This window comes from Terrapene carolina, unplaced genomic scaffold, assembly GCF_002925995.2.
Source record: "Terrapene carolina triunguis isolate 2854851 unplaced genomic scaffold, T_m_triunguis-2.0 Scaffold212, whole genome shotgun sequence".
Classification (NCBI taxonomy): Eukaryota; Metazoa; Chordata; order Testudines; family Emydidae; genus Terrapene; species Terrapene triunguis.
Genome location: NW_020664563.1, coordinates 12,744,891 through 12,761,218, shown reverse-complemented (window position 1 = coordinate 12,761,218; position 16,328 = coordinate 12,744,891). Strand labels below are relative to the sequence as shown.

The 16,328-nt window shown below is 42.4% G+C and overlaps 1 protein-coding gene across 2 annotated transcripts in view; it reads left to right on the top strand.

The window, feature by feature from the left end:
- The window catches only part of ACBD6 (acyl-CoA binding domain containing 6), a 57,176-nt gene that overhangs the window by 36,753 nt on the left and 4,095 nt on the right, over window positions 1–16,328 (top strand). The window lies entirely within an intron of this gene.

Sequence of the window (16,328 nt, the reverse complement as noted above, 5' to 3'; positions counted from 1 at the left end):
CACACACACACACACACACACACACACACACACACACACACACACACCCCCCCCTTTCTAGGGGCTTTGGTCCCTGGACCACCTGCATTACCCTCATCCCATTGATTCTCCTGGCACTGGCCTTAACTAGTAAAGGAAAAGACGGCAGCAATTACAGCACACACAATTAACGGGCTTCTAATCTCCAGCCTTGCGTGTAATTGCTGCTGTCAAATACAATTAATGTCTGCCCAAGTTCTCTTCCCAGGGGGACAGCCAGGCCATGACACAGAGGGAGGGAGGGAGTGTCTAAAACTTTAGGAGGGTTTCCATGTTCATGCTGCCTCTCTAACAATCCTTTCCTTCTCAAGTTGTGTCCAGGTATGTCGGAGCATTGTGTAGTGATAGAAGCAAGTGAAGCAGGTTTAGAGGTCCCATGATTGGATTTAAATCTGTGAAATGTGTTCCATAAACTCTCCTGCATCTTGAAACTATACCAGCTTCCTGTGATTCAGTCAGCCCACTTTACTTTTACTGGTATAATGCCAGACCTAGGAGGTTAGCCTGTCATCTTATCTCCTATCATAGCAATTGAGACTGGTGGGATGGAAACTACTGATCATCCCCACATATAATGTAAGGAGGACAAAAGGAGGCAGAGCCTTTTCACTGTGCCTTTGTGACTCTGATAATCTCTCCTCTACCACTACCACCAAATGGTGCATGCCAAAGAACCATCCTTTAGGGTAAAGTTCTAGATATCAACATTGTGGAATTCCTCAATCAGTGCATTGAGAAATTGGTGTAGGACAATGTCATGGACTACCATTATTGCTAATGGGGGTTATCCATGTAAATCTACTCCTAGTGGATAGGAAAGTAGACTCCTGAAAGCCTCTGATATTGGCATGTATCTGGATATTGATGCCACAAGATTACCTGAGAGGGTGATAGATTTTAAGAACCAGAGGCACAAACAGGAACTGAAAGAAGATCTAGGAGAAATTCAAGAACATTCACATTTGATGCCTTCAAGACATTAGGCATGGTTTCTATATTGCTACGTTTTACAGGGAATGCAGCCCACAGAAACACTTGTGGCTCCCTGGTAAACACTGGGTAAGACTCACTAAGTAAAATGCTGGCCCCATTGAATTAAATGGAGTCAGGATGTCAGCCCATATATTGAAGTGTGGTGCAGTCTATTAAAGAGACTGCATCTATGTTTGTATATTCAAATAAAGTTTGGCATTTAGAAGAAAAAATACTACAGGGTACAGAAACTTACTCAGCTGCCTGGGAGCTGTCACTTGGCTTATTAGCTTCCTGTCCTGTAAACTTGTTGTTTTAATATCCATGGTGTTATAATTTTTAGTACTGATGATCACTGCACAAAATTCTTGATAGTGTGTTCATTTTTTCAATACAGGCTTCCTTCTCAGTCTCCCCTTAGCAGATGCCCCAGCTCTCTTTGTCCGTCACTCTTATGAGCGTAGGGATTACATAATTTCTCCCATGTAAAAAATATAATTAGATTTCAAAGTCTGTGGTATAATGCAATAGTGGATCTTGCCTGTCATTTCCCTGATCTATGCTTCAGCTTCCAGTCTGGTTACACCAAACTCCATGACTTCTAAAGGCTTTGCACTCCTTCAAGCCTTCCAGTACATGCCAGCAAGCAGAGGTGCTAGAACAATTTGTATAGTGGGGGTGCTGAGAGCAATTGAACCAAACTGTAAACTCTGTATATGATGGAAACCACTTCAAGCCAGGGAGTGTGGCAGCAGCTCCAGCACCCCTAGTTCCAGCATCTCTGCCAGTAAGAGCCCAGTTACCTGTTTTGGGGGCTTTGCAGTCTCTTTATTGTGTCTAGTACAAAGTAGTTTTCAATAGCCCTTAGACTTTGTTCTTGATTGGACACCACTAAATGCCTCGCTAGGAACAGGTTTAAATTTCAATCAGGAGATTTTATCATTTCAATGCAATTTTTGTAGTCTGCTTAGTTGAGGTGTGAATTAAAGAATAGCTGTCTTGCAGCTGCAATATTGAGTCCTAAAACGAGCCTGGGTTGGTGGATGGAGATATTACATAGGTATCATGAATATATAAAGTAACATGTCTGTGGTATAAAGGTTTTATTAGCAAGAGTGTGGGATGGTCACAACTGGCAAGTGAAAAGAACAGGAGTACTTGTGGCACCTTAGAGACTAACAAATTTATTTGAGCATAAGCTTTCGTGGGCTACAACCCACTTCATCGGATGCATAGAATGGAACATATAGTAAGGAGATCTATATACACATACAGAGAACATGAAAAGGTGGGAGTTGTCCTACCAACTCTAAGAGGCTAATTAATTAAGAGAAAAAACTTTTGTAGTGATAATCAAGATAGCCCATTACAGACAGTTTGACAAGAGGTGTGAGAATACTTAACATGGGGAAATAGATTCAATGTGTGTAATGGAACTGGCAAGTGATGAAGCCACAGGTGAATTATGCAGGTTATCCAAAATAAGTGCTGATAATATCTTAATGCTACAGCATCGTGTATTCTGTATGCTACAGAAGCTATTTTAGAAAGCAAGGTTTTAGTTTCAATTTTTTTTTATTGGGGCTTATTCTCCTTGTAAAGCCCAGGTTGCTTTGGTTACTGAGAGTCCAGTAGCATAGGGCTCAGAGAGAGAATGATGAAAGCAAATACATTAAATAGCTCTCTAAATGTCACCTAAAATAGCTTCTTTTGCACTAGGCAATGTCTTGAGTTTGCAAAATTGATATCCTGGGACCTTCCAGGGGTAAAAGCAAGTGTTGTGGCCCACCTGAAAGCTGGGAATCTCCCCTTTTCAGTTATGTAAAGCCCCCATTTTTAGCCCTGTAAAGCCATATGATTTTGGACCTTTAAACATACCACTGGTGCAGGATTGAATATTGACTGTTTAGAGCCTTAAGCCAGGATAAATTTGGAGAGGGGAGGGGTTTTACTATTTTGGGGGAAGAAACAGGAAATATTTAGCAGGGTTTTTTTCTTTTTTTAAAGCGTACATTAGAAGTCGTTCAGGGATTTGTGGTGGAGACGTGTTACTGGGTAGAGTACAGGTGAGGCAATCAAAGGTACATGCTAAATGCAATTTATCACCCCCACAGTCATATAAATGTAGGGCTGAAAGGGACCTGGAGAGGTCATCTAGTTTATTCCCCTGCGCTGAAGTATGTATATGTACATACATATTATACATACGTGTTATAAGCAGGCAGAGTTCCCATTGTGTCCTGAACAAAGGTTAGACCATAGCATTAACTCCTTCCTGGGATGTGGCTTTATGAGTAGCTCAGATTACAATAAAAGTAAATAAACTTCAGCCAAAGCTTTCTCCCTAAGCTAGGCTATTGCTAGGATTTCTCTGTCCCTATTTCAGTCTTAGAGAAAGGTTCTGACCCCTCTTTTATTCCTAGATGAGTTGTGACCAGTGAGGTTCAATCTAACCTTAGAGTGATTGAGCAGCAATTACTTTGCACCTTTATGGAGAGTTTACATTTGAGTTTACGTTGAGTCAGCAGAAGGCACCTGAATTCCTGTATAGAACCCTAGAAACTACGACCTTGTTATGTGTGTATGTATGTTTTTTGTTCTTTTAAACATGTACATCCAAATAAAAAGTGCTTATCTCAAACTCTCAGCTCTATTGATGATTTATTTTTTTAAAAATCCACACAAAAATAACAAATCCCAGCAGTTTATCCTCACCCTGTAACTAGTGTTAACCAACCAAGAATTACCACTTAACACTTCCCCATATTCTGCTGGAAGACACTAAGGCTAGGTCTACACTACAGCGGGGTTCCGACCTAAGATACGCAACTTCAGCTACGTGAATACCGTAGCTGAAGTTGCGTATTTTAGGTCGGCTTACCTGGCGGTGAGGACGGGGGAAAGTCGACCGCTGCCGCCGACTCCGCTGCCGCCTCTTGCCGAGGTGGATTTCCGGAGTCGACGGCAGAGCGATCAGGGATCGATTTTACCGCGTCCTCACGAGACGCGGTAAGTCGATCCCCGATAGACCGATTGCTACCCGCCGGATCGGCAGGTAGTGAAGACATACCCTAACTCTCATCCCACTCTCCAAAATCTCAGCAAGATAAGTGAGCTTTATTGTGTGCTCTTAAAGTCAGCAAATGGATGGTTTTTCAGGGAGAAAGTGACCTCTGAAGTCCAGGGCCCCTCAGACAGAGTGTATGTATGTCTGTGTAATATGTAATTTGTTCTTCCTTTTACAGAATGCTTATCATGATAAAACTAGGGCTGTCAAGCAATTAAAAAAATTAATCATGATTAATCGCATTGTTAAACAATAATAGAATACCATTTATTTAAATATTTTTGGATGTTTTCTACATTTTCAAATATTGATTTCAGTTACAACACAGAATACAAAGTGTACAGTGCTCACTTTATATTTATGTTTTATTACAAATATTTGTGCTGTAAAAAACAAAATAAATAGTATTTTTCAATTTACCTCATACAAGTACTGAAATGCAATCTCTGTATCATGAAAGCTGAACTTACAAATGTAGAATTACGTACAAAAAATAACTGCGTTCAAAAATAAAACAAGTTAGAGCCTACAAGTCCACTCAGTCCTACTTCTTGTTCAGCCAGTCACTCAGACAAACAAGTTTGTTTACATTTGTAGGAGATGATGCTGCCTGCTTCTTGTTTATAATCTCACTTTCAGGTGACAACAGGCATTCGCATGGCACTGTTGTAGCTGGTGTTGCAAGATAATTACGTGCCAGAACTGCTAAAGATTCATATGTCCCTTCATCTTCAACCACCATTCCAGAGGACATGTGTCCATGCTGATGATGGGTTCTGCTCGATAACGATCCAAAGCAGTGCGGACTGACGCCTATTCACTTGCATAATCTGAGTCAGATGCCACCTGCAGAAGGTTGATTTTCTTTTTTGGTGGTTCAGGTTCTGAAGTTTCCACATCAGAGTGTTGCTTTTTTAAGACTTCTGAAAGCATGCTCCACACCTCGTTCCTCTCAGATTTTGGAAGGCACTTCTGATTCTTAAACCTTGGGTCAAGTGCTGTAGCTATCTTTAGAAATCTTACATTGGTACCTTCTTGGCATTTTGTCAAATCTGTGTGAAAGTGTTCTTAAAACGAACAACATGTGTTGAGTCATCATCTGAGACTGCTATAATATGAAATACATGGCAGAATGCGGGTATAAAAGCGCCGGAGACATACTATTCTCCCCCAAGGAGTCCACTCAACATTTAATTAATTCTTTTTTTTTTTTTTTTTTAAACAAGTGTCATCAGAATGGAAGCATGTCCTCTGGAATGGTGGCCGAATCATGAAGGGGCATAAGAATGTTTAGCATATCTGGCATGTAAATACCTTGCAATACTGGCTACAAAGGTGCCATGCAAACGCCTGTTCTCACTTTCAGGTGACATTGTAAATCAGAAGCAGGCAGCATTATCTCCCTTAAATGTAAACAACCTTGTTTGTCTGAGTGATTGGCTGAATAAAAAGTAGGACTGAGTGGACTCGTAGGCTCTAAGGTTTTACATTGTTTTGTTTTTGAGTGCAGTTATGTAACAAACCAAAAAAATCTACATTTGTAAGTTGCACTTTCACGATAAAGAGATTGCATTACGGTACTTGTATGAGGTGAATATACTAATTCTTTATCATTTTTACAGTGCAGGTATTTGTAATAAAAATAATATAAAGTGAGCCGTGTACACTTTGTATTCCGTGAAATCAATATATTTGAAAATGTAGAAAAACATCCAAAATATTTAATAAATTTCAATTAAAAACAACGAGGAGTCCTTGTGGCATCTTAGAGTCTAACAAATTTATTTGGGCATAAGCTTTCGTGGGCTAGAACCCACTTCATCGGATGAATGAAGTGAAAAATACAGGAGCAGGTATAAATACATGAAAGGATGGGGGTTGCTTTACCAAGTGTGAGGTCAGTCTAATGAGATAAATCAATTAACAGCAGGATACCAAGAGAGGAAAAATAACTTTTGAAGTGGTATTCCATTGTTTAATAGTGCGATTTAAAACTGAGATTAATTGTGATTAATTTTTTTGAGTGGATCGCATGAGTTAACTGCGATTAATTGACAGCCCTAGATAAAGCCATACTCTTTAGCTCTCTTATCTTTCAATCATGTTTAGACTTTCATGTTGTTAAAGCTCTTAACTGGGTTTGAGCTGCTGTCTCTTTGAAGAGAAGATGGAGCTGAAATTGTCAGTGAGGCATTGGACGGGTTTTTAATGTGTCTGTCGCTGTATGTTAACCTCTGAACTGGGACACATGACACCTCTTTTATGGTTGACAACAATTTAAAGGTATACATCTTGACATCACATATAAAGGAGTAAGGGAGAGTAGAGAAAAAAATGAATTAATGATGTTAGCAAATATTAGTCCTTATATTTCCATTCCATTCAGAATGAGACTGTCAGGCCTGCAGTCCTCTGGAAAACCCTGGTCAGTGACAGCCAGTCAAGGTCTGATTGCACCTTGAATCAATCTGGTCTTTTATTGACCAATACAGTGTACTGAAGGAAGAATGAGGACAGGTTGCTGTCTTTATGTTCCAAGAAAGCACTTGCTTTGCTTCTGGAATTCTTGATACTTAGCACGTGTTCTATGGTGATAGTTTATCTGCTTAGTGGAGTTAAGAATGGCAGTGTGTGTACATGCCATGTGGGGCAGGGGATGTCTAACATCTTTTAACACATGCATAAATTAAACACTTTCCAGGAGGAGAGTGTTGCATTGGAAGGGTGACTGGTGGATGTGCTGATTCGGAGAAGCTCTGCTATAGCTTCTGCCAAAAAGGCTCCACACAAGTGGAGTCCCTGTAGGAACTCAGTGCTGCCCCTCAGTAAAGGAACCTGAAGGGAAGGTGGCCATGGGAACACTGCCCTCCCTACCTTGGGGATCAATCCCTGTTGCAGCACAAAAGGCCTTGCTGGTTCGGAGAGATGCAAGGAGGTGCAAACAGCAGAAAGAATGCAGCCGCAGCTGTCCTTTGACTTGCCAAGACATGAAGGCGAAACTGAATTCAAAGCTAAGGCAGATACTTAAGACAGCTAGGGAGCAATGTACAAGAGTTCAGAATGAAAGTGTAAACTTTCAGTGCTCCCCAAAAGCATCTCCTTTGTCTCCTCTCTCTGCCCCCCCATGCTTGTGACACAAGTGCTGTCCACTAACCTTTCTCCTTTGCTGTTTCAAACTCTCATATTTCCCATATCTTTTTAACTACTAACACAAGAGTAACCATCTCCCCACCCATCCCTTTGTTGTATTGCTGTTCCACTCATTATGGCTTTTGTGGTCCTCACCTATTTCCAACTGTTGTGGGGATTTTTCTGTCTGGATGGGATTTAGATTGCAGACTTTCTAGGTCTGGGACCCTGTTATCTTTTAAATAACTGTATAGTTCCATATATACCTGTAGTCCCTCAAAAATGAAAAAATTACAAATGGACGAAGTTTGAATTGTGTAAATCTCATTGGCTTCCATGGGAACCACATGGCTAATTAACAATGCATGTGTTTTGAAAATGGAAAAAATAAGGGGAAAATTACAGCTTCTGCTTTGAGATTTTTGGTAGTTTTCAGCATGTGTGGGAGTTGTAATGTTACTTTAAACATTACTTTAGCTGAAGGCCATGGTTTTTCTGTGTGTGTAGGATATGAATTAAAAAGAGTAGCCTTACTCTGAAAAGCAACTGTAAAAATGGCACCTTTTTATTCATTGAACGTACTGTCTGCATATATTTGGAATCCTGTCGTCTGCTCATGTGAGTGACAAAAATAACTTCGTACTATTGTTAGTACTGCAGATCCAACACCATTATGAAAGTGTGAGCTACAGCTTCTGTTCCATTTTCTACGTTATCAAGATTGTTTGCTAAGCTGTACTCAGTTAAACCTTCGTAGTGATAATCAGGATGGCCAATTTCAAACAGTTGACAAGAAGGTGAGAGTAACAGTAGGGGGAAAATTAGCATGAGGAAATAGTTTTTACTTTGTGTAATGACCCATCCACTCCCAGTCTTTATTCAAGCCTAATTTAATGGTGTCCAGTTTGCAAATTAATTCCAATTCGGCAGTTTCTCGTTGGAGTCTGTTTTTGAAGTTTTTTTGTTGGAGAATTGTGACTTTTAGGTCTGTAATTGAGTGACCAGGGAGGTTGAAGTGTTCTCTGACTGGTTTTTGAATGTTGTAATTCTTGACGTCTGATTTGTGTCCATTTATTCTTTTCCGTAGAGACTGTCAGGTTTGGCCAATGTACGTGGCAGAGGGGCATTGCTGGCACATGATGGCATATATCACATTGGTAGATGTGCAGGTGAACGAGCCTCTGATGGTGTGGCTGATGTGATTAGGTCCTATGATGGTGTCCCTTGAATAGATATATGGACAGAGTTGGCAGTGGGCTTTGTTGCAAGGATAGGTTCCTGGCTTAGTGTTTTTGTTGTGTGGTGTATGGTTGCTGGTGAGTATTTGCTTCAGGTTGTAAGCGAGGACTGGCCTGTCTCCCAAGATCTGTGAGAGTGAGGGATCGTCCTTCAGGATAGGTTGCAGATCCTTGATGAAGCACTGGAGAGGTTTTAGTTGGGGGCTGAAGGTGACGGCTAGTGGCGTTCTGTTACTTTCTTTGTTGGGCCTGTCCTGGAGTAGGTGACTTCTGGGTATTCTTCTGGCTCTGTCCATCTGTTTCTTCACTTCAGCAGGTGGGTATTGTAGTTTTAAGAATGCTTGATAGAGATCTTGTAGGTGTTTGTCTCTGTCTGAGGGACTGGAGCAAATGCGGTATCTTAGAGCTTGGTTGTAGACAATGGATCGTCTGATGTGGTCTGGATGAAAGCTGGAGGCATGTAGGTAAGTATAGAGGTCAGTAGGTTTCCAGTATAGGGTGGTGTTTATGTGACCATCGCTTATTAGCACTGTAGTGTCCAGGAAGTGGAACTCTTGTGTGGACTGGTCCAGACTGAGGTTGATGGTGGGATGGAAATTGTTGAAATCATGGTGGAATTCCTCAAGGGCTTCTTTTCCATGGGTCCAGATGATGAAGATGTCATCAATGTAGTGCAAGTAGAGTAGGGGCGTTGGGGGACGAGAGCTGAAGAGAGATGAAGTTGGTTTTAGCCCACGAAAGCTTATGCCCAAATAAATTTGTTAGTCTCTAAGGTGCCACAAGTACTCCTCGTTTTTTTTTTTTTGCTGATACAGATTAACACGGCTACCACATTGAAATCAGTTAATCCTGTGCAAGTCCATTGAAGACACTGGGGTTTCATAGATATTGCAGTGAGATAATTGAGAGATAGTGGGGATACAGGGTTGTCAGGAAGGCTGTGATGTGCAGAATGAAAAGAACCCATCTTGGTAATAGAGCTGTCAGTCAGGGGAAAAAAACCTTTTTTTTTTTTTGGCAAACTCCGCATATATTTTTTAGAAATTCAGAGACCGTAAATATGGAACCCCAAAGTACTGCTTTTATCACTGTGCAGAATAGAACCACGTTTAAGTACTCTGGGTAGGACTCTTTCTTAATTTTTCACCTGCATATGGTTCATATACTTTTTCCTTCATGTGATATGAAGGGACAAATAAAGTTCATGAGTCATGCACTGAATATTCTTGGGCTACATATTAGTTTGTCCCTATTTCCCAAACAATTATAGGAATAAACTTAGACAAATTGAGCCTCTAGCTCTCACATGTATAAGAAAGCCTTTACAATTTAGTTTCCTGATGAATTGCTACCCTTTGTGCCAAATTAATCTGTGGTATAACTCCATTGGCTTCTCTGGGGTTGCAAATGTGATTTATTTGGCCCAAGGAATTTTCTGAGGCACAATTTGTAAAAAGATGATGTATTTTCTAAAGTGTTTTGTGTGTGTGACTGCAGTAAGCAGAAAAGCTTTGTGGGAAGAAGCAAACCTGCTATAGGAGTTGCTTGTTTTTTTTTTTTTTTTATTCCGTCTGAAAAACATGGAGAAACGATTGCTGTCTTTTATCAACATCAGAGAAGAGAGGCTGGCTGTATGCAGCATCATGTTGTAGAAATAGCTCTTGCACTAATTAGCAGATGAGCTGAAATTAATTTTCATCCTTATTAATGTGGAAGTAATTAGCGGATGGTGTATGGGTATGAGGTTTTGTGTGAAAGACTTTTTAAGAGGGGCCTTTTGCTGTAAAGAGGCTTAAATCTTTCTCTTTGGGGAAAGGATGTTTTGTGTCACCTTGCTACTCTAATTCTGGGTAGCACTGCTTGACATACAATAGTTTTCATAGCCCCTACCCATATTCCATGATTTTGTAGCTACCTTCCAGTAAATCCCCAAAGCCAGCTATATTCTTTGGTCAAAGACCAGATTTAAGGTGTGCTGGTGATGGAGATCCTTGCAGAAACAGCACTGTATACTTGAATTTAAGATTATGACAAGATCCTCCTGACCAATTTTATTTGTCTTTCTCAACACTCTCTCTCTCTCTTACACACACACACACACACACACACACACACACACACCCACCCACCCATCACCTCTTGGGTGAATTTTTTTAAATGTGAATGCAAGTTTTCATCTCCATATGTGTTTTTGTGATTATAATGTTATTGACACTTGAGAATCCAGAATAAATAATGGGATTTACAATTTGGGACAGAAGAGAGAGAACATATTAATACACATTTCATGTTGTTCTGTAGTTACTATACGTTCACAGATTTTCCTTTCCCCCACACAATAGGCAATTTGTTTGTGTAGCTTCTTCCTTCATACAAAGCATCACACAACACTTCAGAGAAAGATGGAAAATGGTTTGCAAAACTGGACTCAGGGCTCTTACAACTAGAAAGGGGGAAACCCCATACTGGTATGGCGATTAGAATAGAAAAGGGATGAAGTGATAAATGGTAACATTGAAAGTAAATACTCTTCAAGCCGCAGTTAAGGGAGCCTGAAAGAAGAGAGGATCTGCTAGGGCTGTGGTACTGAAGGTAATTAATGATTACAAAATAAGATCACCTCCCATATGGAATATGGCAAACCATGGTCTAAAATGCATTCTTAAATTTTATTAGTTATTTGCACAATTGGGATAAGAAAAATGTATTTAAAAAAGGACTAACTATTCAACAGTGTTTGCACGTTAAACCAGTCCGTGGAGGGTGAACAGCCCTCTCGCTATCTTGGAACAAGGATAATCATTATTAACACAGTGTTTTATGTACCAGTCCTTTAGAACCTTACAAGTCCAGAGGGGATATGTCTTTGTGAAACATATTAAAGGAAGATAGCAGAATTCCGTACTTCAAAGCCAGCCTTAAGAAAATAATACCATGGTTCAGCAAGGTTCTTAAGCATGAGAGTAACCTTAAACACAAGTATTCCCATTAAAATCAATGGGACTATCTATATGTGTGAAAGTTGGGTACATGCTTAAGTACCCTGCTGAACTGAGGCCATAAAAAGAATAGGCAAAATACATTATAATGATCACTACTTACTAAGAAGGAACAAATGCAACCAACAGAGAAATATAAATAATCTTAAACATACTGATTGTGCAGCTGGTTTCTTATAACTCTTCCAGGGTGTAGGTTTGTTGACCATGTTGACCTTGGAGTGCTGGGAGCTAAGAGTTTTGTGGTTTATTCTGAATTTGGAACACTTTACAAATTAAAAACACTTTAAAAAGAGACATTTTTTGTCCTTTTTAAAACAATGGATAGTAAATGCTGTACAGATTAGTGTACTTGGTTAGTAGCATTCTCGTGTCTGGTCTAGAATGTCAGAGGGTCTAGCCTCATACCAGGACTTGGGCTTCCACCCAGTGTTAAGACCTCTTTCAGGCATGGACTGTCACTTACTGTATATCTGTACAATACATTGGCTAGGCAGTTTTTAACAATGTGCAAACATGATGACAGATGTAGCTGGATAACAAATGACAGGAAAGAATTTAGGAGAAAATGTCTCTTGATCATCTGTAGTGAAAATCAGAGAAGCTTCCATTTCTTAATTGTGTGTGTTCACTCTGCAGTGTTTTCTCCATATTAGAAATTCAAGGAATAATGGTACAACCTCCTCTTACCATTAATGGGACTATTCATATAAGTGGGAGTTAGCTAGGGTTACCATTCGTCCGGATTTTCCCGGTCATGTCCGCCTTTTTGGGTTAAAAATAGCGTCTGGGGGGAATTTGTAAATAGCTACAAATGTCCGGGATTTCCCCTGCATGCAGAGCGCGGCAGGGCTGCAGGAAATTCAGCTGCTCGCATGGGGCTCCGGCAGTCAGAGCCCTTCCCCCGCAGCTTCAGATCAGCTGCCGGAGTCCAGCCCAGCCAATGTAGAGCTACTCCCCTCCCTTCCCTCCCTGCGTTCTCAGATCGCCCGCCGGCCGGCCGGGCCGTTCGCATCGGGCCTCGGCAGCTCCTCCTCCTCCCCCCCTTCTCCCCCTCCCCTGCTGCCCCGCGCCCCGCTCCGGCAGCACTGTGCGGGGGCAGGGACCGGGTTGTGTGTTGCGCTGGGGAGTGCAGCCACGTGTCGGGCTCCGCGTGGAGCCCGAGATGCTGTTCTGAGCGGCAGGGTAAGGGGGCCAGGTGGCTGGAGAAGGGGCAGGGTGTTTCTGGAGGGGGCAGTCAAGGGACAGAGAGTAGGGGAGATTGGTTGAGTCAGGGGTTCTGGGGGGGGCTGTCGGGGCAGGGGTGTGGAGAGGGGTTGAGGCAGGCAGGGAGCAGAGGGGGTTGGCTGGGTTGGGAGTTCTGGGGGTCCTGTCAGGGGGTGGGGAGCGGTTGGATAGGGTGTGTGGGAGTCCCAGGGGTCTGTCTGGAGGCGTGGGTGTGAATATGGGGTGGGGGTATGGATAAGGGTCGGGGCAGTCAGGGGACAGGTAGGATCCTAGAGGGGCAGTTAGTGGCAGGGGTCCCAGCAGGGGGCAGTCAGGGGACAAGGAGCAGGGGGGGTTGGGGGTTCTGAGGGGGGTAGTCAGGGGGTGGGAAGTGGGAGGGAGTGGATGGGGCGGGGCTAGAGCGGGGCTCTTCCCCCTCTCCCCCCCAGTGTCCTCTTTTTTGATTGTGGAAATATGGTAACCCTAGAGTTAGCAGGCTATCAATTGCCGGGCAGTTAAGCTGTCCCTCCCCCACACTGCCCTGTGCTGCTCCTGCCCTCTGCCTTGGAGCTGCTCCTGGGAGCCTCTTGCTTGCTCTGCAAGGGTGGGAGGGGGAAGAGGGGTACTAATGTCAGGGTGTCCCCCTCACCCCACTCCTGCCGCCCGCTCCGTTACCCCATCTCCATAGAGCAGCGGGGGGACACGACAGGGCTCAGGACGGAGGGAGCTTGCTGGCAGCAGCTGCTGTCTCAACTTGCTGATCTATTTAAAAAGGCACTATACTTAGAGGGGCATCAGCATGCTTAAAGGGGCAATGTGTGTGTGTGTCTCTGTCTCTCTCTGCCATGCTGTCTCCCCTCCCTCCATTCGTGCTGCCTTGTAGAGTGTGAGGCTACATTAACTACAATGTGTTAACTCTTGAGGGCTCAGCCGAGTGCTAGTTCATCACTTAGCAGTAAGGCATTCCCTGGGAAATATCCCAGGAACCTAACCCCCCCCCCCCATTTACATTAATTCTTATGGGGAAATTGGATTCACTTAACATCATTTTGCTTAAAATAGCATTTTTCAGGAACATAACTACAACATTAAGTGGTGAGTTACTGTATTTTTTTAAATAAGCATGTTTGCAACAAAACGTTGCAGTATTATGATAGTTTCACTTTCAGGCTTTCCTGTACTAATTAGTCTGTGCTGAGAGAAATGCAGAAAGTAAACATATAATTAAAAGTCAATTAGATTTTTTAAAATTTCATTTCAAATAATGTCAGATGCTGGTAGCAATAGAGGTAAGGAAACCTGTGTTTCAGAATTTTTAATCTTTAATGAATCTGTAAACTCGGGGGTTGTACCTGATGACTGGAGAATTGCTAATATAGTTCCTGTTTTTGAAGAAATGGAAAAAACGTGATCTGAGAAACTACAGGCCTGTTAGTTTGACCTCAATTGTATGGAAGGTCTTGGAACACATTTTGAAAGAGAAAGTAGTTAAGGACATAGAGCTTAACAGTAATTGGAATAAAATGCAACATGGTTTTGCAAAAGGTAGATCGTGCCAGACCAACTTGATCTCCTTCTTTGAGAAGATAACTGATTTTTTTAGACAAAGGAAATTCAGTAGATCTGATCTAATCTACCCGGATCTCAGTAAGGCATTTGATACAGTTCCACATGGGAAATTATTAGTTAAATTGGAGAAAATGGGGATTAATATGAAAATTGAAAGGTGGATAAGGAACTGCTTAAAGGGGAGACTACAACAGGTTATACTGAAAGATGAACTGTCAGGCTGGAGGGAGGTTATTAGTGGAGTTCCCCAGGGACTGGTCTTGGGACCAATCTTATTTAACATTTTTATTGCTGACCTTGGCGCAAAAAGTGAGTGTGCGCTAATAAAATTTGCGGATGCCACAAAGTTAAGAGGTTTTGCCAATACGGAGGAAGACCGAAATATCATACAAGAAGATCTGGATCACCTTGTATACGGGATAAAATTTAATAGTGCAAAGTGCAAGGTCATGCATTTAGGGACTAACAACAAGAATTTTTGCTGTAATCTGGGGATGCATCAATTGGAAGTGACAGAGGAAGAGAAAGACTTGAGTGTATTGTTTGATCACAGGATGACTATGAGCTACCAATGTGATGTGGCCACGAAAAAGCCTAATGAAGTCCTAAGATGCATCAGGCAAGGTATTTCCAGTAGACACAGGGAAGTATTAATAGCATTATACAGGGCAATGGTGAGAACCCATTTGGAATACTGCATGCAATTCTGGTCTCTCGTGTTTCAGAAAGATTAATTCAAATTGGAACAGGTGCAGAGAAGGGCTACTAAGATGATCTGAGGAATGGAAAACCTACCTTATGAGAGGAGGCTCAAAGAGCTTATCTTGTTTAGTCTAACCAAAAGAAGGCTGAGGGGAGATATGATTGCTCTTTATAAATACATCAGAGGGATAAATACCAGGGAGAAAGGAGTTATTAAATTAAGTGCCAATGAGGACACACAAACAAATGGTTATAAACTGGCCATCAACAAGTTTAGGCTCGAAAGTAGGTGAAGGTTCTAACTATCAGAGGAATGAAGTTCTGGAACAGCCTCCCAAGGGGAGCAGTGAGGGCAAAAAACCTACCTGGCTTCAAGACTGAGCTTGATAAGTTTATGGAGCGGATGGTATGATGAGACTTCTACAATGGCATGTAGCCAATTATGACTGCTAGCAGCAAATATCTCCAATGGCCAGTGATGGGAGACTAGCTGGGGAGGGCTTTGAGTTACTACAGAGAATTCTTTCCCAGGTATCTTCCTGGTGGGTCTTGCCCACATACTCAGAGTCTAACTGATCGCCATATTTGGGGTCAGAAGGAATTTTCCCGTGGGTCAGATTGGCGGAGACCCTGGCGGGTTTTCACCGCCTTCTGCAGCATGGAGCACAGGTCAATTGCAGGTTTAAACTAGTGTAAATGGTGGATTCTCTGTAACTTGAAATCTTTAAATAATGATTTGAGGACTAGTAATTCAGCCAGAGGTTAAGGGTCTATTACAGGAGTGGGTGGGTGAGGTTCTGTGGCCTCTAAAAGGACCTGATTTTCAGAGAACCTTCTGAAAATCAGGCTACTTCAAGGTGTCTAAAATTGGGTACCCAAAATCACTAGTCATTTTTGAAAATGTAGGCCTTAGACTATATATTGAGCCATCAGTATTCTAATTGTTCTTTTCTGTCATGGTAGAAATCATTCAGAATCCTAGAGTTCTTTGGAGTAAATCACTTGGAAATGCTACCCATTATAAAAATTAATTTAAATCTATATAAAATAGATTTATAAAGGTGAGTCTAGTAACCAGGGCCGGTGCAACCCATTAGGCGACCTAGGCGGTTGCCTAGGGCACTAGCATTTAGGGGGCGGCATTTCGGGTCCTTCAGCGGCGGCCGCCCTGATCGTCAGCGGCATTTAGGCGGAGGGAGCTGGGGCTGGGGAGGGCGCAGGGAGGGCCGCCTGCAGCAAGTGGGGGGAGGGGGGCGGCACGCAGGGGAACTCCCCGCCCCAGCTCACCTTTGCTCCGCCTCCTCCCCTGAGCACGCCGCCCTGCTCTGCTTCTCTCCCTCCCAGGCTTGCGGCCCCAAACAGCTGATTGGCGCCGCAAGCCTGGGAGGCGGGAGAAGTGGAGCGGCG